The sequence below is a fragment of the Equus asinus genome, chromosome 3, assembly GCF_041296235.1.
Source record: "Equus asinus isolate D_3611 breed Donkey chromosome 3, EquAss-T2T_v2, whole genome shotgun sequence".
In the NCBI taxonomy this organism is placed as follows: domain Eukaryota; kingdom Metazoa; phylum Chordata; class Mammalia; order Perissodactyla; family Equidae; genus Equus; species Equus asinus.
In genome coordinates this window covers 131,651,772-131,676,657 of record NC_091792.1, presented here as the reverse complement: position 1 = coordinate 131,676,657, position 24,886 = coordinate 131,651,772, and positions in this window count along the sequence as shown.

Sequence of the window (24,886 nt, the reverse complement as noted above, 5' to 3'; positions counted from 1 at the left end):
TCAGGGGCTGCTGTTTTTCAACACGTGCTACAATATGTGGAGCCTGGGGCCAACCAGCACGTTTGAAACCCGTAGCAACAATGTTTGATTCCTGGCAACAATGAATCAGTGCGCCAAGGAAGAAAGAAGGTAACCGCAGGACTGGACTTGCTCTCTAAGTGACAGGGCAGTCACCTTTTTCAGGGATGGGCATGGGGAAGAGCGTGGAGATTCTGCTTTCTGTGAGTTGTCTCACCGTGCTTAAAACAACCACATCTCTGGTAAAGGGTGGGAGAAAATGAGAAAGGATTTTGGTGGAGTACTAAAAATCCACGTCACAGAGAGGAAGGGCCCCACCAAAATCGTTCTCAATTTTTCTCGTGTAATAAATTTTCAGCTCTGGCACAGGACTGCCAGCTAGAGACTACATTTCCCAGCATCCATTGCAGCATGGTATGGCCATGTGACCACATTGTCATCAATGCAGGGTAAGTGCACCACACCCGCCTCTTTTGTTTAGAGGGAATTGCTGTCTTGTACTATTCTTTTCCCCTTCCTGGAAGCTGGACCTTTTCTTGACTCAGCTTTGACCACAGAGAAGAGGGTTGTTTTATTCTGAGTGTTAACTTGGGAAAGCATACTCCTTCCTAAGATAAAATCAGAGGTTTAGTATGTCAAAGGGTAGTCAATATCAAGCCACACACACACAGACATGGTTAACACAACGTTTACATCTATTTCCTTCAACAGGGCGAGCAGGGAGAGTTGGCAAGGAGGAGAATGAACAATCTTAGTCTGATCAGTCTTTCTCTGCCTCCTCTGCCGCTGACCGCGACCCCCCTACCCCCACGGGGGTGTGTCAGTGACTTGCTAGCAAGGTTTCTTTGTCTTGTCTGCAGGAGATTCCAACTGCATGCCATAGTCTGCAAAACCCAGCTAAGCATTCTCCAAAGAAATGCAGGAGATCGATGCTTCGTGTTCAGAGACAGCAGGTCTGCTGAGTTTTTACACAAAACTTTTCATTAGGGGGCTGGGGGTTACAGCAGGGAGGGCTATTAGCTTAGATACTCGCCAGTGCCTCGTAGGCCTCCACTCCAATGCAGACAGCTTGTTTATACTGCTTGCTTTTCAAGTATAAACATATTTTCTTTTGTTTTTTAAACTCTTCTCAAAAATAACATATTCCACAAAAAATTTCATGTAAACATTTTTATGACATCTCTTAAGTTCAGCATGTTTGCAATTTGTCAAAGTGGAGTGTAAACACTCTGTCAAAACAGCTTCCCTTTTGTGGAAAGCAGGAGTGAGACATCTTTTAAATACTTACATAACCACACACATCACGAGGACGTCATCTCTGGAATGGAGGAGCAACGAGGTCCCCGAAGGACCACAGGTAGCTGAGCCGTCCTGCCAGCCTGGACTGCCTGGACTGTGATTGGAAAGAGCAGTCTTCTTTCTTCTTAAGCCAACACGTTTTTCGATTTCTTTGTTAATTCTGCTTGACCTTTATCCTGGCAGATATGCTCAATAAGGCAGAGTAAGTAGACTATCAACATTTACTGAGTAAATGAATGAATGCACGATTGAAGTGCAAGTGAACACTTATTTCCTTATACTTGTAGAATAATGGAGCATCCTGTATTATTTTGTTTTATTTGTCTCTGAGACAGTGTGTCTCCAAAGACAGCTCCAGCCGGAACAGGGTCACACTGGGTCATACTGCACCTGAACAGGAGTGCCAGGTGCCGAGGGGGAGACAGACCCAGCTCTGCACGTGAGCTGCCGGGGGGCCGCTGAGCAACCGGGGCAGGAGCTCTGGCCTCCAGATGCTCTGGGGAACGGGTAAGACAGAAGGGCCCATCCCCCCAGCACAAATGCTCATGTGTCAGAGATTTCTGAGTGAAAAATTAAAGAGCAGATGGCAAAATAAAGACTCTTTACAAACGTGAAGTCTATGCTCTGTCTGTACGCACATTACACTGTTTTTCTGTCCGGTCCACATTTACGCCTCTTCTTACGGATAATGAGTTCATTTTGCCAGCTCCATTGACAGCTAATAACAATCACAATTATTGACATTGTTTGTTGTCACCTTCTACCACATGAACACTTATTGTCAACTCTAATACAGAGAAAAGAAAATTGTTGCAGAGAGCTACCAGACCAGGTCTCAGAGTAAAAATAGTCTTTTCTTGCCTTTAGGCACTTTGATCCAAGCAGTGCAAAAAATACTCTGGAGGGGTGGATTTCTAGGAAGAATGCATTGATTGTTAAGATGAAGGGGGATGTGAGCCCGCAGCCAGTAGGATATGCTGGATGGGGTCGGCCCGGTGGTGCAGTGGTTAAGTGTGCAAGTTCCGCTTCTGGAGGCCCGGGGTTCCCCGGTTCGGATCCTGGGTGCAGACATGGCACCGCTTGGCATGCCACTCTGTGGTAGGCATCCCACATATAAAGTAGAGGAAGATGGGCACTGATGTTAGTTCAGGGCCAGCCTTCCTCAGCAAAACGAGGAGGACTGGCAGTAGTTAGCTCAGGGCTAATCTTCCTCAAAAAAAAAAAAAAGAAAAGGATATGCTGGATGTATGAGACACCAATGAGAACTGTTTACAGGTTCCAGATTTACTAGAGTCTAGACCAAGCGTAAATATTAACTTAGGTTCGGAGATGATGTAAATGAGCCCCATTTCCTGTGCATGACAACGTGGCTGGCTCGTGACTGCCTTACCCAGAGAAGGCACAGGCCACCTTATTGGAAAGATAGTCTTAGGGGAGATTCCACTCATCCATTCCACAACAGTGACTGGCGGTGATTCTAAATTGCAAACGTCTCTCTTCTTTAAACCACTACAACTTTAGGTTTCTTTGTTTCAACAGCTTAGCTTTTATCTTACATACACTTGGCAGGACAGATTAAGTTCTTAGTTAATATGCATTGAGTCTCGCATGCATGCCGGCTTAGTCCCTAGAGGATTCATTGGTGTGACCAGAGGGTCAACGAGGGTGAGGTATCAGAGAGGATATCTCTAGAATGGCAGAGGAAAAGGAGGGCAGAAAGAGGCCTGGGGCCTGGGACTGGAAGGAGAGAGAGAACGAGGACTCTGTTTCCTCCCAATAATGGGATTTGCAGCTCTGGCAGTAATAATGCTAACTCACGCTCCTGCGATGCTTACAGGACTAGGAACCATTCTAACGTGTACATGTGTAAAATCATTGCAGCTTCATAAGAACCTTTGAAATATGGGTAGTTATTCTCCCTTTATAAATACCGAACCCAAGTCACAGAGAGGTTAAGTCAATTGCCTAAGGTCACACAGCAGTAAGTGGTAGAGCTATGGTGCACATCCAGAGACTAGGCTCTTGTGCACTCTGCTCTACCACAAAGGCCCAGGGGGCAGGTGGGGATTGAAAGGCAACCAGCGTTCTGCCTTGGTGTGGGACTATGCCTATGCAGGGGAAGGGGTACCTTTTTCCACTTGGCTCAAAGAGGTTTTTCCTGGCCAATGCTGCATTTGTCCAGGGAGGGTACTTTTTCTCTTCTCATATCGGTGAGGTTGGCCTGGCAGTCACCGGCGTACCAACTCTCATTAGTACAGGCTTCATCGAGTGGCCTGCTGGTGTGTGTGGTATCCGCTGGAGTGCATGCCGGTACAGCTACAACTGTGCAAACTTTTACTCCCACTCCTACTAATTGCAGCCTCTGTGTTCTCCAGTCATCCGCTTCGCTTCACGTGACCAGCCCAGCAGAAGCAAGCTACCAGCAGGAGCTCAGGGCCGTGGGCTGGCCCCCTGCCAGCACCTCCGGGTGGAAAGAGCAGACTCTGTGCCACCTGCCATGCTGCGTGGGTCAGGACCAAGGTAGCTCTTTCGGGAGGATTGTGGCCACTCAGAACAAAATCAAGGGCCACACTCAAAGTTAAAAGTTCTATCATTTTTTTATTGTTTTATAAGAAAAAAAATGAACTTGCTGACTGTTCTACTTTTGAAAATAAGAAGCAAGGAATAGAAGTGTTAACTTAGCAACAGTGGAATGTGCGCCGCTGTGGTTCTGTGTCATCCCATGGGTGTGGAGGCGGCAGACTCAGGCCGGGGTCACAGCTCAGCTGCTTCCTACCACAGGGACTTGGTAAATTGCCTCAGTTCTCTGGATCTCACTATGCCCATCTGTGACACAATAAGAAATACGTATTTGGGTTCTGCCCCAGGTTCCTGAGACAAAGTTCCTATCACCTGAGTGACAGGGTACCAGGAGCATCTTCTGTTCCAATATTTGGTCTTTGACCCTGGTTCCTGACACAGAGTTCCAAATCCATTGTAACTTCCTGAGTGATGGGAGTACCTTACATGGAGCTCCTAAACCCTTTGGAATTTCCTGGGTAATGGGAGCATCTTTTGTTCTAATGAGGTGGCTCTTGGTGAGCTTCTGGATAGCTTCAGGATGGTCCCCAGAAAGACCAAGCCGTGATTAAAAGCTTGAAATTTTCAGCCCCATCGGCTGTCCTCCGGTTAGGGAGAGAAGCTGGAGACTGAGTTAATAATCGATCATGCCTATGTGATGAAGTCTCCATAAAAATCCCTAAACCACGGGACTCAGAGAGCTTCTGGGTCGGTGAACACATCCACATGCCAGGAGGGTGGCCCTCTCCAGCTCTACAGGGACAGAAGCTCCTGTGCGTAGGACCCTTCCAGACCTTGTCCTACGTACCTCTTCATCGGGCTGCTCATCTGTATCCTTTATAGTAAACTGATAAATATAAGTAAGTGCTTCCCTGAGTTCTGTGAGCTCTTACAGAAAGTTATCAAACATGAGGAGGGGGACATGGGAACCTCCAATTTGCAGCCAAGTAGGACAGAAGTGGGGTAACCTGGGGACCCACAACTTGTGATGGGTGCCTGAAGTAGGCACTGGGCCCTTAACTTGTGGAGTCTGCCCGAACTCCAGGCAGGTAGCATCGGAATTGGGTTGTAGGACACCCAGTTGGTGTCCGGGGTGTTGGAGGATAGGTTGGCGTGGGAAAAATCCCCACGCATTTGGTGTCAGAAGTGTCGTGAATAGAGTAAGAAACAGATTTTCCTTTACCGTCAGAAAGGGGAAATAATAAATCTGTCTCATAACGCTGTTGTAAGGCACGAACGAGACAATACTTGTGAAAGTTCCTGCAAGAGTGTGACTGGTACAGACGAGGTGCTTGAGGAAAGTTTGCTGAACCCCAAAAGATGGGAAAACTGGAAGAATAAGAAAGAGGGAGGAAAACTAGCATTGATTTGAGTCAGATATTTTCTTGAAAGTTTATCTCATCCTATACTTTGCAAAAATCCCTGAGGTAATTGACATGACACTATTCTAATAAATGAGGTATTTCAGGTTCAGAGAAGTTACTGATTGGACTAAGTTCACGAAGTTTGGGAGTAAGTGAGCCAAAATTAAAAAGTCAGATCCATATATGACAGAAAGTCTTATGCTACTTCTCGACGCAGAGAGGAGGAAGAGGCAGAAGGGAGAAAGGAGTAGGAGGATGGACGCACATCGTGGTGAGGGTGGGAGTGAGGGACCCAAGGAAGGTGGAGGACACAGGCGGCAGAGTCAGCCGGGTTAACCTGCTTCTTTACCTGTCGGGGCTCACTGGACCTGGGGTCATGCGTGTGCCCTGTCATCTCGTCTCTCGCTTTCATTATATTTCCAACTAACACTTCAGTAGTTACTCACTGCCTGACATTAGCTTTCCTAATTTTCAAGTTTTTCCTTCTTGAAAATTCCTTTTTCCTTCCCTGGGTACCTGCAGTAGCCTGAATAAGGGCTGCCCAAAGACGTCCACATTCTCATCCCCAGAACCTGTGAACACGTCACCTTATGTGGCGGAAACGATTTGCAGAGGTAATTATGGTAAGGGTCTTGAGGTGGAGGGAAGATCCTGGATTATCCAGGTGGGACCAGTGGCATCACAAAGGTCCTGATAAGAGCGAGGCAGGAGGGTTAGAGTCAGAGAGAAGCTGCAAGGATGGATGCAGAGGCCAGAGGGAAGAGAGATGCTCTGATGCTGGCTTTGAAGACCGATGATACAGGCTGTGACCCAAGGAATGGGGTCAGACTCTAGAAGCAGGAAAAGGCAAGAAACAGATTCTCCCCTAGAGCTTCCAGAAGGAACCAGCCCTGCCGGCACTTTACTGTAGCCCAGTGAAACAGACCTTAGACCTCTGAACTGTAAGAGCAGAAATTTGTGTTGTTCACAGTAATTCGTTACAGCAGCAACAGGAAGCTACTCCAGTACCTCACCCCCACTCCATGTGCATTTCCACAGCTTGATACTGTTAGACCTTGGTAGGAATTACAAAATTAACAAGAGCCACTTGCACAGTGCTTCAAGATTTGCAGAGAATCCAACAACACCCGTGCCAGGCATTGTGTACACATTCTACATGCATTGGCCATTGGTCCCCAAAAATATCCTATTGCTTCTCCATGGCATGCTGAGCCAAGATCCAAACCCACATGTATCTAACCTCACAACCCATCCTCTCAACCAGAACTCTCAACTGCCTCTTTATATTACACATTGAATATCCCATTTGATCCTATGTGAAGTGTTTAGGAAGGGCATTTTTTAAAATCATCCCTCATTTATAGATAAAGAAGTCAAGGCTCAGAGAGTTCAAGTGATTTTACCAAGATCGTTCATCCAGTAAGAGTCAAAGCCAGCCCTGGGACGGATGAAGTGCCTCCTTCTCTCTGACGCATTCATGAGAAAGAACGGCTCCTCCCGTGAGACCCAGAGGCCTTTGTAAATACCTCCATCACCACAAGGCATTCCAATCTTGTATGTATGGAATGTGAGCCTTGAGAATGCCAAGCCCTTGTAGTTCAGTCTTTCTGTGATGTCTGATTAAAGAAGCACAGGCAGGCAAAACATTCAAAAAGGAAATCTTTATTCTTTAACGATTTTCCACAAAAATAAAGGAGGAATCCAATTCAAAGTCTCAAGTTACATTTTCATATCTCCTCCTCCCTTCCCCCCAATTCCCTTACCCACAGCTCCAGAGCCTCTATTCATTACCCACCCTCCTGATTCTCTCCCCTCCCCTGGCCCCAAGAGGCATTTTTCTTTCCTTTTTCGTCTCCTTTCTCTCTGAATTCCCTATTGGATCCACTTAGTTTCACCTCTAAGTCTTTCGCCTCCCGCCATCAGCTATGTTTAATTCCGTGTCACAGTCTTCCACCTTACCTCAGAGGGAGCAGCCCAAGAAAGCAGTCTGTTCATCTAGAAGGGTTGGGTGGTAGGGACAGCCTGCAAACATTTTCACTCAATAATCTTCTACCCTCTCACACTACTAATGACAGCAAACTATTTTGTGAGTACCACTTTTGTTCCAGATGCTGTTCTCGTCAGTTTATCTGTGCTATTACTAATCTTCCCAACAACCCTGAGAAGCAGGTATTTCATTTGAAGAAACCAACTCGGAGATTATTCTATAATGTAGCCAAGGTTCCACAGGATTCTCCCCAAAGCCATCCCCCTTTCGCCACCCCACACTACCTCTCACAGTACCACTTCTAACTAAGCTGTGAATTTCTCAAGGTCAGGTACCATGTCTTACTCATCATTTTATCCCGAGAGCCTAATATGAAGCTGGGCACATAAAAAGTATTTGAACAAAATGCTGTGCTCTCCTTGCACCATCAGCACAACAGTAAAAGAAGTCATCCCTGGCACCATCCCAACCCCACCCATAAGAGTAATAATTTTCCTTGCCTTTCATTACTGAAGCCACAATGTTCACACCTATCTGGGTTCTTAGAGCCCTCAGGCATAGGGTTGAGTGGACTTTAGCATACATCTAGTCCAAATCTCTTACTGTATCCACAAGGAAACTGCACCAAGGGAGGCCGCCATCTTGCCAATGACCTTGTCTGGTGCTTTTTCTTTTGTATTACACAGTTTCTCCTTGCTGAAGGGTAGTTGCGAAGACAAAGCAGGAATTTGGCACTGGCATTCTTCAGGTGGTTTTCTTAGTGCCAACCTGGACCTATTCCCAGCAATCTATATAGCAAACAGGTAATTTTTTGACGTAATTTTCCAGGAAGTTTTATCCTCTATCATTGAACTCAGAATAGGTTGAACCAAAATTCTCCTTCAATTCTTGGAAAACCATTTGACCTCCTAATGGTTATATTTGTTCATCAAAAAAAGGACAGAACATTGACCTGAGAACAGAGAAGAGACTTGGGTCCTAGTCCTGACTCTGATATTTAGTCTTGGGCAATTTCCCCAATATCTGACAGCCAACTTTGACCCAAAGGCTCCCTGATCGCCTTTCATAGACTGCGGGGCAATCTGGTAGCTTCTACCCAACTTTCTTTTCTCTCTCCTTTAGTCATGATCTGATGACTCACTTAGCCTTACCTGGATCCCCACCCCACCCCCCCATTTTATCTCAGGTGCTTCCCTTGAAAAAATCCTTTCACATTTAATCCCATCTTGGTGTCTGCTTCTTGGAGGAGTCAAATTAACACAAGGTTCCAATTTACCTTTCCAAATACATTGCTTCATTATTCAAATTGGTTTCATTAGAGTCCCTCACTCGTGCATCTATTCCCCTTCCAGACCCAGAACGCATTTTCGTTCAACCGGTATTTACAGACTGCCCATCTTATACAGGGCACTGTGCTGGGTGCTGGTGGCAACAGTGATGGACAAGCCAGGCATGGTCTCCTGGAGGCTACATTCTGGGGCAATATTCCTCCACCGTTATCCCTCCTTATCAAAATCCCACTTCTTCAGGAGTCCCGTCTGAGTTCTTCCTAACTCTGCTCAAATCATCCTACTCCAGAGTAATCTGGTGTCTGTAGGCCTCCCTGCCTCTCATTGCTTGTACTACTATTTTTGCCCTTATACTGCCTTATGTTATGTTTTGTTTATGTATTATCTATGCAGTTTGATTATTAAATATTTGAGGATAGGAGCAATCTTTCATATTGCATGCTAAAGCACATCTGATATGCAACAAAAATGTTATTTTGCATTTATTGAGTGCTTACTATTTTCCTGTCAAAGAGATTTTCAAAGCTGTGGAAATGGGTAAGTGTATTAACCATATTGTCTATTCTCTATATCTTGATGCTTTGACACCTAGAACTTTGCTGACCCTGGAGGGCCTGCCCCCATTCCTAGAGATAATGAACAACTTACTGTTAGTGTGCTCTTCAAATACGAGCCAACCAATCCAGAATCCATACCCCAACCATCCCCTTCTCTCGCCCTCCAGACCACTATCTACATGCCCTAAGCATCCCAATGCCAGGTACCAACGACTGCAGACAGCCCCTATGCCCCAGAGCCCACAGAAATTATTCACACTAGCCAATTCCTAAGACTGCTTACTCCTCCTCATCCATTCATTCCTTCCGAAACAACAATAAAGACTCCTGACTATTCCCCCAGCTCCCTCCACCTCCCAACCATCCCTGGAGCTTCCACACGTGGCCCCAGCCCCTTGGAGTGGTGTGCCCCCTCCTCTTGGGAACTGTGACTAACAAACTATCTTTTCAATGGCCATTAACTCCTGATCCGTTAGCCTTATCACACCTCAAATTTTCTATTAATACACTATACTTTAAGGCAAGTAGCAGATTTTTTTTTTCAGGGAGAGGTTATATGGGAAAAATTAAATAATCTCACTTTATATTTGATAAAAATATCCAATTGTTCTGGAACTTCAAGTAAAGTAAAATCTAACTCCATTTTCTTGGTGGGTGGAAACATCCAGAATCTGCAGTGCTTTTCCAACAGAGTCAGCAATGGATGAAATGCATGAGGTTGGGAGGAGAGAGACTTTCATGTTTGTCTAAAGGGAGCTATATTCATTAGGACAGGACTAGGATGTGGTAACAAAGGATAGCAACAACTAACCAGGAGCTCAAAGAGGACAGAAGTGTACTGCTGTCCCATGGAACAGTGTGAGGTGAGTCCTCAAGGTTGTCAGAGGCTCTGCTCCATATAGTCATTCAGGGCCTTGGGGCCTGGGCCTCATCCACAGGTCAAGGCTCGGCCTCCATTCTTTCTATCCAGGAAAGCGGCATGGAGAAGGCACACCCATTGTCTTAGGCAGCAGCCCAGAATGGCCCATCATGTGTTCACTCACATTCTATTGGTGAGAATGTAGTCACATGACCACATCAAACTGCAGGCAGGCTGGGAAATAGAGAATGACTGAGTGGTCACATGACCAGCTACCATTTAATGATCCTGGGAGGAGAGAGAACTGATTTGGAGGGAGAGGGGCTGACTGCTACAGTACCATGGACTAGAAAAGCTTGAGAAATACATCCTTGCAGGCATCCTATGAGGTATCATCATTTTCATTTGACTGTTGGGGATACCTGCTCTCAGAGTGGTAAAGTAACCAATCAGTCCAAGGTCACACAGCCTAGTTGAAAATGGAACTGGCATTTGAAGTCAGGACCGTGGGATTTTAAAGCTTCTTTTCCTCCTCCTTTTTTTTTTTTTTTTAAGCTTTTTAGGGGTATGACAAATAAAATTGTAAGATATTTAAAGTATACAATGCGATAATTTGATATGTGTACACTTTGTGAAAGGATTTCCTCCATCAAGTCAATTAAATCATCCATCACCTCACATATTTACCTTTTGTGTGTGTGTGGGGGGGGAGAATATTTAAGTCCTATTCTCTTCGAAAATTTCAATTATATAATACAGTGTTATCAACTTTGGTTCCCCATGTTACACATCAGATCCTCAGACCTTATTCATCTTATAGCTGAAAGTTTGTCCCTCTATATTAACCCATTTTTTTAGATTCCACGTGTAAGTGATATCATGTGGTATTTGCCTTTGTCTGGTTATTTCACTCAGCGTAATGCCCTCCAGGTCCATACATGTTGTCACAAGTGGCAGGATTTCTTTCTTTTTCTTAAATATTTAGTACCCTTTACGTTCCTTTCTGTTCTTACAAATATTCTTCAGTTTAAAAATATTTCTTGGGGCCAGCCCAGTGGTATAGTGGTTAAATTTGCATGCTCCACTTCAATGGCCTGGGATTCAAAGGTTTGGATCCTGGGCTGCTCATCAAGCCATGCTGTGGCAGCATCCCACATACAAAAAAATAGAGCAAGATGGGCACAGGTGTTAGCTCACTGCAAATCTTCCTCAAGTAAAAAGAGGAAGATTGGCAACAGATGTTAGCTCAGGGCCAATCTTCCTCCCCCTCGAAAAAAAAAAATTTCTTGTCTCAGTTTGAGTGAAGTTTTTATTTTATTCTCCCTTTTCTTTCTTAAGCCTATAATTTACAAAATGTGTCTACCTATATTGATTTTTTTTCTTTAAGCTCACATATCCCTCATGTTCATTCTTCTTACACTTGGTCACCTTTCTTTCATATCTGAGCTATAATTCAAACACTGTTCTTCTATTCTATTTCCTGTTTATATCATTCTTTCTGTTGTTTTCTTCTTAATTATCTTTTTTGAAACAATTTATTCTTATGGAAATAGGCTAACTCTGAACAAAGATATTTCTTTCTTGATTTCAATCAATAAAGTCCATGAAATAATTAAAATGTTACCTTAAGTTTCCAAAATATGTTTGCATATTAAATATCAAGTTATTTTATTAAATTAACTTGATCATAGTATTGACTCTCTTTTAGTTCAATGTACACAACAAAATGTCATACACTAAGGTCACACAGTGGGTTCCAGGAAACAGCTAAATTCTAAGCAATGACATCATTGTTCACAAGAACGAAAGGTAAGAAGGTAAACTTGAAAGCATGGGGCCAGGTGATAAGCAACAACTTTATCTCCCGGTTTTTACTATGTAGCCTCTCAGTATATATCCTTGGACTTTAGTCTGGGGCAATGTTTATATAAATTAATTATATTAGATTAATAAAGAGAAAATCAATTAGATTTCTAACTTACTAATTTCAAGAGACTATTTTAATTAATAAGAGAAAATTTAAATTATTTTCCTGTTACAGGTAGATCTACATAAACATTGCTCTAAAACTTTAATAGTTTATGTAATTGAAAAAAAGAAAGTGATGGGGCCGTCCCCACAGCTGAGTGGTTCAAGTTCTGTGTGGTCCGCTTCTGCCACCCAGATTCGCAGGTTCGGATCCCCAGCATAGACCTACTCATCAGCCATACTGTGGAGGCATCCCACATACAAACAATAGCGGGAGATTAGCACTAGGTGTTAGCTAGGGACAATCTTCCTCAAGTGAAAAAAGAAGAGGATTGACAACAGATATTAGCTCAGGGTTAATCTTCCTCACAAAAAAAAAAAAAAAAGAAAAAGAAAGAAATCGATTCTATTTAATCTCCCAAATAAAATAAATATTTCCTTATATCTTTTGTGTTTTAGCAGTCATAGGTTATGGATTATGCTTTTTGTTTGAAAAATAAAGGAAGGTAATGAAAGTCACAGTAACAAATAGATTAATGATACTCATCTAGCTATCAATTAGGAAGCACATGTGGATGAGCTCTTGGCCACAGGCCGTGTGGAATCCAGCTGTACCACTCAGAGAGGTTGACTGCTGTAACAATCAGCTCCAGCATGTCAGTGTTTGACACCAAAAGTTCATGTTACTCATGAAATAGTCCAATGTGGGTGTTCCTGGTCAGGTGGCCTTCCTGTGTGACTCTCTTCCAAGCAATTACTCAGGACCCAAGCTCCTTCACTTTCTGTCTCCACCATGCCTCTGATTTCCAACTTCCTAGATGGCAAGAAACCAAGAGAGTGGAGGATTGTGTGGGAGGGTAGTTACCAAGCCACATACTCAAGGGCAAGACTTGGAAGTATAGTCTGGCTCTATACCCTGGAGGAAAAAGAAGTAGGGTCAGGTGAACACACAGCAATCACTGCCACTCCTGCCAAAATAAACAGCAGCTAATTCTCTAAGTGTTCCCATCTACACCCACTTTCATAGGGCAGCAACCTGGAAATGCAAATAATTACAAGGTTCACTAGAATGTTCATTAGTGGCCCATATTGTTATGAACACATCTGGAGTTTTAAGAAGTGCCAAATTAAAGCCAGATATTTCTGGGGTCAAGAAGTCCAGAATTTGCAACTGCGAATGCTGGTGTCTGGGAGGAGGAGAGCATTTAGCAGAGGTAAACAGGCATCCAAGCATAGACTCTGAGGGGTTAGCTTCCCTTTGTGAGAATACCTATGGTGGGCAGAATTTTAAGACGGTCTCCAAGATTGCCACTCCATGTCAGCTATCACTCCAATATTTAAGTTATGTTATATAGGAGAAGAGGTTTTGCAGCTGTAATTAAGGTTCCTAATCAGTTGACTTTAAGTTATTCAAAAGGTAGATTATCCTGAGTGGGCCTGACCTAATCAGGAGAAACAATGAAAAAGAGTCTAGAGGTCAGAGACAGAAGTCAGAGAGATTCAAAGCAGCAGAAGACACTCTCCTGTTGCCCTTGAAGAAGCAACTGCCATGTTGTTTTGAAGCACTCAAAGCCCTTTATAAATGTAGATAATGCCCATACCATTTACAAACAAATGTAGCTTTCCAATTTAACTATTTTATCAAGTGGATGGATCACCAAGTAATTTTATGCTGCACAGGTCACCACATTTATCTGTAGATTTGGGCAGGGCTCCGTGGGGGATCCATTGTAGCTTCTCCAAGGGTTTTGATAGGAGCATAGCTACCTAGCAAAAAAATTCCAAAATTAGGCTTTGTAGTTTGCCAGCATAGATGCCATTCCTTCCACAAAGTGCTTCCAAGCATGCAGAAGCCACCTAACATTGAACATTTTGAACCACCAAAGCCATTGTCATCTTTTTAATTCACAAATCTGATCATGTTACCTGTCTGCTTAAAATTTCCAGTGACGTACCACTGTCTGCAGGATGAAGTCCGCTCAGTGCCCTGAGCATCTAGCTCCTGCCTCCCTGTCTAGCTTCATCTCTGGCCCCTCTCCGTATACAGGCTTTCCAATCTTCTCGTTCTGAATGCAAACTGTGATGCCTTGGTTGCATACCTCAGTCATTCCGGCCTCTCCTTCATCTTTGGGCAAACATCTATTTATCCTGGAGGATTTTATCTCAACTGCCATCTCCTATCGCGTTCATTATTTGCTGCAATTATTTCGCTCTTATACACTTCCTCTCCAAATTATTCTTTCTAATATTGAATGATGAGAGTTTAGATAGCTACTTTGAGTAACAAGGGATACCATATCACCTAAATATATTTTGTTCCCAAGTTTCAAATAGCATGTAGTAAAAGTGTGGCTAGGGAGGGCTCTGAGCAGTCTGAGTACTATGTTAATATATACATCTGTACACACACCGCCATATATACACCTAATCAGTTCCTGATTTTGGATAACAAGAATTCAGAAAGTGAAGGTACCTGATTACAGTTTTGTTTCATAACTCACTTTTGATGTGCATATACAGTATATGCTATGTAGTCTGTAGGGTTAATGGCGTGGGGTCTATGGCAAAACCACCTGGATTGAAATGCCGGCTCTACCATTGATCAGCCTAACACCTTCCTCACTTTGCCTAACTGTATAATGTGGATAACAATAGTGCAAGCCTCATTCAGTTGTGAGGACTAAATAGTTTTGTTTGCTCTAAAAAGGATTTAAGGCTGTAAGGTGTGGGGGTGGGTGTGCTTGCATTTTACTCTTCAGTTCGCTTGCATGCTCCTTGGGAGCAGCAGCCATGCCCTGTATCTCATTGTGTGTTTCTGTAATGGCTAGCACAGTGCCAAGTATTGGTGAGCACCTGTTAATATTAATTCCTCTCCCTCTTTCCCCCAAGAATATACACCATGTCATTACCTCTTTATCTACTCCCATAATGCTGAGCACTGTGCTTGGCTCGGTAGTAAATGCGCATTGGCTGGTTGGTTGGCCTGTAATTGATTGCTGCCTGGTTGGCCTGTAATTGATTGCTGCCGGCAGTCATGCCCTCAGAAGTGCCTCAACCCAAGATGGCTGTTCACTGACCCGTACCACAGGGTTTCAGCAATCTTGGTCACCATCTGTCTGCAGCTTGGGTGAGCAGTGATGACAGACTCTGACAAGACAGGAAGGAGCAGCCTCATAAGAACGACTTAAAGTAACTCACTATTCTCAAAGGCAAAAAACTAGAATTATAGTGAAATACAATGCTTATAAAGACTGACCTCCATGTGAAAAGGTGTCTTACATTTGAAAATATGTAAAAGTCAATGAGCCTAAATGAATACAATGACTCAGCATGAACTAAGCAATTACTGCTGCCAGAAAAGACAAAGAGGCCCTGAGAAGACCTTCAGTTCTACCCTTTCTCCAAGTATATGCGTGGAAGCGTAATGATGAATAAAAGCCTCATAGAAACCTGATTAGGGGATTCAGATACGGGAGGAGGGTTGTTTCAAGGTACGGTGGAAGGTGTGGTTGCTCTCCGTGGCCTTCATTTGTAACCTCCTGAAGCATGTTATCAACATCATCTACTGAGTCCACAAGAACTGCTTTGTCCTTCGTGGACTCCCCATGGCCCAACAAATGGAAAAGCAAGCTCCTGCTCAGAGAAAGATTTCTACCATGCAAAGGCGGTCACATCACTTGAGAAGGGAGGACGATTTGTCTGGCTGAACTAAAACAAAACATAACAAAAATCTGCACTGTTGCTCATGAATTTAGACACTAACATAAACTCTCTAGCTTTATGGTCTCTTCAGTGTGTCCACCATTTCTTACATACCTGAATTATCTTGTTGTCTTTTATTTTCCTCTGAAGGAGAAAAGTGGTAGCTTCAATCACTCTGCCGTTTCACCTCTAGATGGATCTTAAGGGGATAAGCTTTTCTCCTCCCCCAAATTTTGTGGCAGTTCATGGGGAGATTAAGCAAGGAGGGGAGACAAAGGCAAAGAAAGATATAAAAATAAGTGACCTGCTTTGTATTATGTCCCCTTTCTCAGTGGAGTCTGGAAACTTCCTGTGGAGGTCCTTTTATGGCTGCTTCTAGACTTTCAAAGCTGTCTAAGCCGAGACACAGGTAAAGGGCAGAAAGGGGCTGAGCTGGGAACGTCAGCAATTTCCTGGGGAGAGAGTGTCCCTGGGTGGTCCGTTGATCCTTCATTGTTTCCTATTAGACAAATAGACTTCTCAACCTCAAATAAAACTTAGCGCAACAAAGGTTTGTTTGGGAGGATGCTTTGTATACACTTCTTTATCCTTTTCAAATATTACCTGCAGTTTCTGAGCATATGTGCAAAGATGAAAAGACTTTGCAAGCACAGAGAAAGGACATCCTGACTCCACACCCTAAAAGTCCAAGAAAAAAAATCCAGGAACACAACACATGTTTGCACACTAGCTGAACAGCTCAGAGCAGTCAAACTGGTTGAGTTTCTACATACTTTTTAAAAGGCAGCATTACTAATTTGCGTTATCAAATGCTCAGCATGATCCATCTAAACCAAATGCTCCTATTGCACAAAGGACTCTCTCTGAAGAGTCAATTAAGCGTGAGGAAATTCAGAATTCTTTCCTCTACGGCAGCAACGACACTGTGTGGTTAGCAAAAACTAAGACTATACACAAATAAAGAAATCACAAAGCTTATGATCCAAAAGAGGGTCATGGAACAAAGGTGGTCTGGGTGTTTATAGTGAAGCCTTGTAACCCATTTTGATTAGTGAGCTGATTGGTTTGTCCCTAAATATGACTGGATTGATTTACCCCTGGCACTGTCATCCTACTGGAAATAACCATGTGAGAAGACCCTTGCTGGTCCCTGTCTTGAAGTGAAAGAGAGCAGATCTGTGGGGCCTGGAGCTGACTCGGGGGGGCTGAGCTTCTAGAATCGCCCTGGCAGATTTCTAACAGGCTGTACCGTCCAGTTGCCGAGAAGCTCTTGGGGAAAAAAGTGAAATGACCATCGCTGTTGAGCTTTTATCATTTATTTTTAAACAAGTTTTTCTGCTTAGAAAAGCACTATGGCTTCATAGTAGAAAAATAAGAAAATAGAGATGAGAATAAAGTAAGAGTTTTTCTCCCAATCCCATTATCAAAAATAAATACTATCAACTTTCTCATATACGTTCTATCCATTTGAATCTTTTTCTTAAAATGTAAATATGGTGAAGCAGCAAGTGATTCCAGGTTTAATTCTAAAGCCAGATAACAAGGGGGAAAACCTTGCAAACTATCCCTGAACTGTGCTCAAATCACTCCTAGGTACAGTCCACATGGTTGTATGTTCAGAACCCTGGAAAGTGCTTCTCAAGCTACTAAGGTTTGGGAACTGCTCAGCTGGACTAAAAGAAGAAACAGAAGTAATATCTTAAAATAACCTAGGGATGGGGGTGGAGAATTCTAAAGTCGTCATGCTTACTGGCAGCATCTACTCTGTCACATTATAACATTAAGCAACTGCAACCTTGATACATATTAATAGTTTATTTTGTGGGTTAAACAAGATAATGCAGCCTCACTTTATTGAAGGTTAAATTCTAAAATCGGTGCCTAAGATGCACATACGATGCAATGCATCTTTCTCTCTCTCGCTCTCTTTCTCTCGTTGTGTATCTGAAAAAAACTCAGCTAACACATGCTATTTTGGACCCTATTTCTTCCACTTAGGAAGATGTTTTAAGCATTTTCCCATGATAATCAAATATTCTACAACACATTTTCTATTTATGATTATTGTTCAAACTTGTTTTAGCGCAATTATATTTCTGTTGCCTCTTATGGAGAGAGGAAACGTATCTATTTGAACTTTACAAATAATTTGCACGCAATCACTAGTGTGGGCTTGGGAATCCAAAGCAACTCTATGCTGCTGTGGCAAGGACTGAAGAAGTGAGGCTCTGGGACCTCTGTGTTTGAGGAGTGAGCTCACAGGAGCAAAAGAGGGGACAGCTCGACCCCAGCATTGGGATGAATACTTCTGTTGTTAACTTCTTACCACTGTCAAAGACATTCCATATTCTAGCCATTTATTCATTATGTTATTTTTCCCTGAAAGAAATTTTACAGCTTTTTGACTATGGGACAGCAGCTAGACACCAACAAACTAAATCAGGCTGGACCAGAAGGAGAAAAAACTGAAGGCAGAGAAACAAGGCAGTGATGGAAAATTCAGGAATGGCGTGGAAGATACCAGCAGGGAAGTTAAAGAAGGAATTGTGGGAAAGTGGCAAATTTGAAGACCATGGAGAAGAATAACTAGTAGGAATTGGTGATTAACTAGAGGTTAATACAACCCAGACATCAGCCATACGATCTAATTGTCCTGATTGCCCCACCTCTCAAATCCACAGCCTGTGGAGGCTCAAAGTTCTCACCGTGATTTCTGCTCCTCCTGGAGGGCTGCATTCACCCAGTTTTCCCTGCTCTATGACCTTTGACTTTTTCATGAACAGCTTCTGCCCACACCAGATCAATTCCCAATATGAAACTCATCACCCTCTTTCATTTCCCAAACCAGCTCACACACAGCCAACATTTACGAGTTCAGCAGATGTGGCAGATTGTGTAGGCTGGCTGACTCAGTACCATGCCTTCCCCCTTGCAGCCTCTAGTAAAGAGGATATAGAAGCTAATTGTTTCCTTTCACCCCCTGAGTTCAGGGAGGCCATGTGATTTAAGTAGGAACTTGCTGGGAGTGCTTCTGGGAAACGTTTTACTTTCTTAAAAGAAGAACATGGAGGCCAGTACAGTGGCGTAGTGGTTGGCTTCATACACTCCGGGATTCACAGGCTTGGATTCCAGGCACAGAACTACAGAGTGCTCATCAAGCCATGCTGTGAAAGTGTCCCCCATGCAAAATAAAGGAAGATTGGCACAGAAGTTGGCTCAGTGACAATCTTCCTCAAGCCAAAAGAGGAAGATTGGCAACAGATGTTAGCTCAGGGCCAATCTTCCTCACCAAAAAACAAGAAGAAGAAGAAGAAGAAGAAGAAGGCCATCCCTAGTAGCTTTTCCCTCTTTTTCCTTCTTCCTGCCTCAAATATGAACTTCATGTGTGAGCCCACAGTAGCTACCTGAGACCATAATGTGGCAAGCATGAGCATAATAGCCAACAAAATAGGGATGATAATGTGGAAATAAAGAAAGTGCCTGGGTCTCTGATGGCATCATTGAACAGCTGAATCCACACCAACAACTACATGTCTCTAACTTCAGATAAACTCCCATTTATTTAAGCCAGGAGTCTGGTAACTTAAGTAAATTACTTGCAGCTTAATACATCCCTAACAGATAAAGAAGATTTTGCTGTGATATTTTGGGGGTCTCGGGGAGGGTGGAAATTACACAACCTTTTTTCATCTTGTTTATCCCTCATCCTCTCTATTTCTCTCTTCCCCTTTCCCACTTTCATTTCAATCTCCTCCAAAAGGCAAAGCAGAATTATCCCTTTGTTTCACATCAAGCATTTATAATCATGATGACCTTTTTCACTTATGGGTGACTTAAACATCTCTTCCTCCATTCCAATTATTCACCAAATATTTTTTTCCAATAAAATCCACTCTCTCCCTAAAAGGAATTCTGGTGCCAGATGTTCTGATAAAAATATCCTCTACTTTCATGCATAAAATATAATGCATTTCTTAAATGGATACCAATGCTTACAGCCCTAGAGATTGAGAAGAGAACGATGTTGCCAGTATTGATGAGGTAATTCTGCATAGCAATGAGAATGGATCCCAATGGTGACTCCATCTGAGTGCAAAGCTGAGCAATTTGACTTGCTCTTTCCAGAGAGGGAAGGTCATTTCCACGGAGCTTAGTCAACTGAGCATGTTCCCAATATCTTGCACATCTACTCTGAGATGACATTGTAAACCTTGGGGAAAGACCACCTGCCTCAACCACCTTCACCTAAGACCCTGCCCTGAGGTTGATCCATCACGGAATGCTCACAGATAAAAACACTGAGAGTCTGCACCAGGCTCAGAAAGTTCCTATGCTTGGCCAGCAGAGGTCAGCTGCCAAGAACATCCGAGCCTTGGTTCAGAGAGCTCAAGACAGCTGGTAGTTTTTTCAGAAATATCATTTCGTATGTTCTTTACCAGAAATAATTGAGACTACTAGGAATAAATGAGAGCGTGCTTCCTTGCATGAGTGTTTAAAAAGTTCTTCCCCGGCCCCTTCTTTCTGTGCCAACCCCACACTCTACTCCTACATATGTGATCTCTGTTAAAGCTGTTCAGGACTTATTTTTTTAAAAAAAATACATTTATTTGTCTAAACCAGTGTTCTCAATAAGAGCAATTTTTGCCCCCCAGGGGACATTTGGCAGATGTCTGCAGATATTTTCGGTTGTCACAATTAAGGGGTGGAGAAGGATGCTACTGGCATCTAGTGAGTAAAGCACAGGGATGCTACTAAGGATTCTACAGTGCAAAGGACAACCCGCCAAATCAAAGGGTTATCCTGCCTAAAATACCAATAGTGCTGAGGTGGAGAAACCCAATCAAACTCATGGACTGGTAAAAATTACGAGGGAGAGAGAGAGCGAGAGTGCCCTTTGAGTCTTCTTAGAGTCATGTTTAATTCTTAAATGTATTGATGGACTTTTAATTTATTTGCTTTCTCATTTGTTGTCAGTGCCTCTGATTGCATCTATTGTATCAAAATATTATAAATAGATTCTTTAAGTGACAGTAACTGGATATTAATAATCACTTGCCAATATTGATTTTCTTGCCTACTTTCTTTTTTTATTGAGATGTAATTGACAGATAACATTACATTAGTTTCAGGTATACAATGTAATGATTTGATATACATATATAATGCAAAATGATCCCCGCAATAAGTCTAGTTGACGTCTGTCTATTGTAGATAAATCTATTGTAACATAATATACTAAAAATGTTTTTATAATTCAGTGACCGTAACTGGATATTTATAATCACTTGCCAATATTGATTTGCTTGCCTACCTTCTTTTGTATCACAATTTTTTAGTCTTGAAGCAAAACAATCCCTTAATATCCTTCCTAAAGTAGAATCATTTATGTTTTTTTTCCCTCCATCACAATCTGAGCATTGTACCTAGGAAAGATTATAGACACGTTAATAGGGGCACACAATTGTTTGGTCCACAACAGTTAGATGACCTACCACTGTGTGGCTACAATGAAACTATTTCCTTGGGGCTTACATATTTACTGATTCCATGCTTGACAGAGAAATCAAGCTCGAGGGGTAAATAACAACTCTCCAGGAACCTTCACTCACATCGTTTCCTCCACTGCCGCGTATTATCTCAAATTCTACCAATCTCATCTCCTTTTCCTCTTTGGAAGCTTCTCTGAATTGTCTTCAGTCAGCTCTCTCCCTCTAGGATTCTAAATGTATATTCTCTCTGACACTCAAATGGTACTTGATCAAATATACCTTGTCATGGCTCCTGCATTTTGGTCTGCATAGTTGCTAAACATTTATCTTCTCCCCAGCTAGCGATGCTCTTTTGGGCAGGGACCATGTCTCACTTTTCATGAAGTCCCTGGAGTACCAGATATAGGGCCTGAACAAAAAGCCATTGAATAAACAGTGAATTCGTGAATAAAATAGAGATCATGAATGTATATGCTTAAGACAACATGGACATACTATTTTATGTTCTCAGGCTCCTAATTTGGCTGTCATAAGCTAAAGGAAAAGCATCTTCTCCCCCTGAGAAAATCTATGATAAAAGTCACAGGTAAGCTTGGCCAAGTTCACAAAACGAAGTCATAACCAAAAAGAAACTTGATCCGTCACCTTCAGTGACAAGTTCAATGTAGAAAATGTGAATGGACTTAATAATCAGTGATGGTGGTTAACAATTAAATCTTTTTAAAAACCTGTTTATGGGAATACTAAGTCTGCACATCCCTGGAGGTGATCGGTGATACCCTTCTGACCAAATTTCTGTCTCTAATGTTTTCTTCCCACAGTCTTGAGAGCAAATAGAGCAACTAAGCCAACCAGAAAAGCAACAGGAAACACATTTTCCAGATACCTATTGTCCACTTTCCTTTTAGACACATTCTTGACCCTCAGACAAAAGACTTGTCCCAAAATATATTGATTCACAATACAAGGAAACCTCATTTCTATGAAGTTTCGTAATAAAAGTATGTCAACTATTCATATGGTGTGAGTTTCTACAACTTTGAGAAAAAGTTTCTTTTTTGTCAGGAAATGCATCTCTTATTTACTGCAGCCCTGGGTTAGTGCCGATTTATTAGATGCTATTCATCTCTAAGATATTTTTCTGAACCCAAAATGAAAAAAACATCCGGTGGAGCAGTACGCTGTTACGGAAGAAGTACGGCAGACTCTACAGTACTGCGACCAGCGAGAGCTCCTGGCCTGCCCTGGGGAAGATGTTCTGGAACAGGCATTGCTCCTCTCTTGTGCCCTCTCTTTTGCCGTGACTAGCAATCAGTTTTTATCCATTGGCTGACAAATCTTAAGCAATTGGGAGTGCTGGACCTGCAGTAAAAGGAACACTATCAGCCTGAATGTTGAGATGTCATTTTAGTGCAGCACAAGAGCTAGCAAGGAAAAGGTCAAGGAAATCTAGGATGAGGAGGAACAGGCAATTGGGCATTGGTGGAAGCCCTTTGACTTCGTGAAGGGCTTCAGAAACAGCCCTGGAGCCTGCAAGGCTGACCTACACTGGAGGACACAGTGGCCAAAGGCAAGGAGTGAGCTCAGGGGAGAAGACAATTGCCAATGCTTGAGGAAGGATGGATCTCGAGGACTGGGATGCTGGGGGTTCATGAAGCACTGATTGCCCCGATTCAGTTAGAGCCGTCATTTCCAGGACGGAGTTTCGTTGTCCCCAGGGCAAATTAAGGCTATGGGGACATTATATATTTTTCTTCAAATTTAAATGCAAGCCACTTTGTTCTCCATATTCATTTGTTCAACCAACATCCATTAATGGTCCTTTGCTGAGCTCTGAGGATGTAAAGGCAATAAGACAGAGATTCAACTCGTGAGAAGCTCACGTTTCCACAGGGGCAGGATATGGATATTTTCCTTTGCCCCTCTAGATCCACACTCCACCTTTCTCCACCCTGCCCAGTGCCCCGGAGGCTGACTTTTATGGACAGCATCAAGTGGGCTCCCTCTGGCTTCGGATTGAGCTAAGTCAAGCGGAGGTATAGCAGGAGGTGAAGGGCAGGAAGAGAGAAAGGTGAAGCTTTCTGTTGCCCCGGTCCCTCCCTGCCCTGCTAAGGCTTGACACTGGCTGCATTTCCCTGTAGCCACAGTGACTGAGGAGCAGCCTTCTCCCAGAGCCACAGGTGGAGCCAGATTCCAGTAACCATCCCTTCCCGTTGCTCCTTCAGGCCCAGGGCCGATAGAAGCTGCGCTGTTGTAGCCTGGGAGTGCTTCATTACCCTCTTTTGGTTCTCCTTGACATGTAAGTGTCCGGTCATTAAACTTGCTTTCACTTCTTTCCTGTGTGCTGGTACAGGGAGGCAAGCTGGCAGCATGTAAACGTCCTAGAGTGTGGAATGTGCAGTAAGGGCTCAAAGGAAGGAGTCCTTAGTCCTAATGGGGAGGTCAGGTGAGGCTGTGGTTTATAAAGTCCTGTTCCTCTTGACCCTTCCAATTGCACAGTGCAGTTTCCCTAGGAAGACGTTGTTTTCCAGCAACTGCAGCGGAAAAATCTAATGACAACACCAGGAAGAAAATTCAATGGCCATGAGATTGACTTTATAATGAAGGTCCATTTATCTGAAAGTGGTACTTTCCTTAACTTACATCGATGTGTCTTAAGGTCATGTGAGATACACATAGAGCTAGGGAAACTATTTTTAAGATCTAATCTACTTTCTAGTTGATTAATAACAAAAATAGCTAACGGTTACTGAGTTCTCACTAATTACATACAATGTAGTATAATATAATATAGTAATTATGTAGGGAATTACGCATGAAGACACTATGTATAGTAATTCCTTACCACATCGCCATGGAATAGTAGTATTATCGTTCCTATTTTACAACAGAGGAAACTGAGGCTTGGTGACAGTTAGTGACTCACTCAAGTCAGACAGCTAGTAAGTGGCAGAGCAGAGATTCCAAGCCTGTCTACCTCCATTCTTCACCACCACGCTCCCTAATAAAAAAAACCTCAGGTCATATATTAGTTAAGGTAGCAATAAATGCTATGAGACAAACTCCGAAATCTCAGCAATTATCCATGATAGAAGTTTATCTCCAACTCATCTCAAATCCAGTTGTAGTGCTTTGTGTGGGAAGAGTCTCCTCCACGGAGACAGTCAAGGACCCAGGCAGATGGAGGCTCTGACATCTTCAACATCTACCTCCAGAGTTGCCCTGAATGTTGAAGTCCAGTCAGCAGAAAGGGGAAGAGAGAGAAGGAACATTTTTATGGATCAGGCCTGGAAATACCAGGTATAAATTCTATCCATTTTCTGTTTGCCAGCAATCCATCTTACAGCTGGGAAATGGAGTCTGGCTGAGTGTCTGGGAGGAGAGCAAAAGGATTTGATGGATGGCTAGGAGCACTTTGCTTCCCGTTATAACTTCCCATTTGAATAAAGTGTTCCCAGGTATAGGAAGCTCTGTACGAGTCTGATGACTTTAGAATGCAGTTGAAGATCAAGTGAATTCCACAATATTTAGTCTTTGCTGTGGATATAAGATCAGTCAAGATCCTGTTGGGAAAAGAGAAAACAGTTTAGGTCTTTCGTACAATGTGACTTTAATACAATGAATATATAAAAGGACTTGAGAGGCCAAGTAGGGGACAGTAAGACTACACAGAGATTAGAGATGTAGGAAGCCACTACCACCCCCAGGATGAGAAGGTCAATAGCATGAGAGGGTGTTACCAGGGCCTGAAGTTGGGGCTTTCCAATGGGAGACCGGGAGAGCGGCTGTTGGGCA